Source organism: Otolemur garnettii, unplaced genomic scaffold, assembly GCF_000181295.1.
Source record: "Otolemur garnettii isolate 467f Iridium unplaced genomic scaffold, OtoGar3 scaffold00231, whole genome shotgun sequence".
In the NCBI taxonomy this organism is placed as follows: Eukaryota; Metazoa; Chordata; class Mammalia; order Primates; family Galagidae; genus Otolemur; species Otolemur garnettii.
The window spans coordinates 4468-7007 of NW_003852626.1; positions in this window are offsets into that span (position 1 = coordinate 4468).

Genomic DNA, 2540 nt, shown 5'->3' on the forward strand with positions numbered 1-2540 from the left:
ATGGGTAGGTGGTGCTATAAGGTTGTATAAAGGAGAGGTCCAGAGCCTGTACATTGGCATGTAGCAGACCCAATTATGAATATCAGCTCTTCCTCTTCCTGTGTGACTTTGGCAGTTACTGATCTGTATGTGTCTCCCTCTCTTCTCTCATAAATCAGATGGCACAAATGCACTCACTTCATAAGGCTATTGCCAGGACATACCCTTGAACCTTGTCTTCTCTCTCGCTAGCATTTGGGTTCTCAATCTTTGCTTCTACATTTAAAGGTTGGAGGTTATTCTACCAACACTGGATTAAGATTTTTCTTGGTTCCTGGACTTTGTAAATTTCAGAGATTCCTAACAGTGTTCCAGGGACTATAACACAATCTTGACAAGGTCTCTTATGCTCCTTGAAAGATCTCAGTTTTGATATCTGGAAAATGAACTGGTTGGTATAGAATGTGATTTTCAAAACTTTTTGACCTTAGAATGTCATTCTTTTGCTGTTGTTGTTGTTCCAGTTGTCATTGTTTTAGGTGGCTCACGTTGAGATCAAACCCACCATCCCTGATTTATGTGGTCAATGCTCTACCCACTCAGCTATGGGCACCACCCATGGAATGTCATTCTTTTTTTTTTCTTTTATTAAGTCATATACACATAGATCACAAATACATTTATGCATTTGTGGGGTACAATGTGTTGATTTTTTATACAATTTGGACTATTTACATCAAACTGATTAATATAGCTTTTGTCTCATTTACTTGATTATTGTGTTAAGATATTTATGTTCTATACTTGATAGATTTGACTTGTACCCTTGCAATATGCTCCATAGATATGGTCCTGCTGTTTACCCTCCCTCCATCAAACCTCCCCCCCTCCCTTTCTCCCTCCATTTCTCTCCTTCATCCTGGGCTATACTTGTGATCTATGTTTCATAAGGAAGTGTGAGTAAATATAAATGGTTTCATAAAAGTACTGAGTACATTGGATACTTTTTCTTCCATTCTTGAGATACTTTACTAAGAATAATATGTTCCAGCTCCATCCATGTAAACATGAAAGGATAAAGTCTCCATGTTTTTTTTAAGGCTGGAATGTCATTCTTGAAGGATTTTTTTTCAGGATACAGAATTCTGAGCTGAGAATTCCTTCAACCCCTGAAAAGTGTTGTGCCACTTCTTTCTAGTCCCCATTTTTTGAATTGTTTTGTCCATATAGGTAAAGTGTTATTTTAGTCACTGTTTCCATGATTTTTTAAATTTTAATCCTCAACTATAACATATGTGTTTTGATGTGTACATCTTTGGATTAATTCTGTTTGGGATTTGTTTGGTTTCATAAATCTTTATATCCTTTGTAAATTTGGAAAATTTTCAGTGATTATTTCTTTGAATGCTTTTTCAGTTCCATGTACTTTCTCCTGAAAGGAAAGCAGTTTCCACAAGTGACCAGCCCCATGGGCTGAGGAGTGCCCCCGGCCAGCACATCTCCACTCTGTCCAGGAGGACGAGGCACCCTTGACCTGTGAGGACTAGTGAACGGGTGGGTCAGGTATGGGCCCCTAGGGCACCAGCTTGGGGATCATGTTGTCCCAGTCTGGAGCGACTCTAAAAGGTTGAGCGAGGAGCCTGTGGGACAGGAATGTGAGAGCCCTAAGCAGTGGGACCTCAGGAGTCAATCCCCAGAAGGCTGATGGAGCTGCAGGTGGATGCCCTGAAGGTACATCAGTCAGGCACTTGGAGGTTTTGCTGATGACAAGCACTCAGTCCACGGGCCTCTGCTGGCCACGGTTGGTCACTCAACTCCAGGCAGAGGTGGCCCCCAGATCCAGCACAGGGCCTGATATTGGGCAAATGCTCACTAAATAGCTAGGGACTGCCTGACTGCAAGTACACATCTATCAGTCTTGTGTTGGGTCTCAGTCTGTGCCACTGTAGCTAGGAGCAGAGACCTGAACATCTTGCTTAGGGGAGCATGTGCCTGAGCCAACTCCCAGGATCCCTTGGGGCATCAGGAGGACCAAGAGGTCAATGACCTGGGCAGACAGCGCTGAAGGTTTCTGGCTCCTGCCCCAGAGGACCAGATGAAGACATGGCAGCACAGGCTAAGGAACAGAGCTCATGGACAGGGAGACAGAAGCACCTGAGATGCTTGCTACAGTGCACATTCCTGTCCCCAGACCTGCGGGCCACACCACACCCACCAGATCATGAGATGGGGTGTGCGAACCTCCTGACACTGAGCCTCCTGACATCATTTTCAGACAGTGTGTAGCACCCCCACCAAAGCTCTGCCCCCCTCACTAGTGTTACCACATGACAGGTCCTCAAATTTTCTTGTCCCACCCCAGCTTTACCCACAGGGACCCTGTGGGGCAGAGAGTCAGGCCCAGAGCCAGACTCACACCCAACTCCCCCCTCCAGCATCCTTCCTACCACCCAGGAGCCAAGGAACCAAACAGCACCACCAGTGGTTTCTGAAAGGAACCCAAACTCCTTCTGCTCTTTTTCACAGTGGATGAGAACATGAAGCCAAGCTGAGAAGTAGGT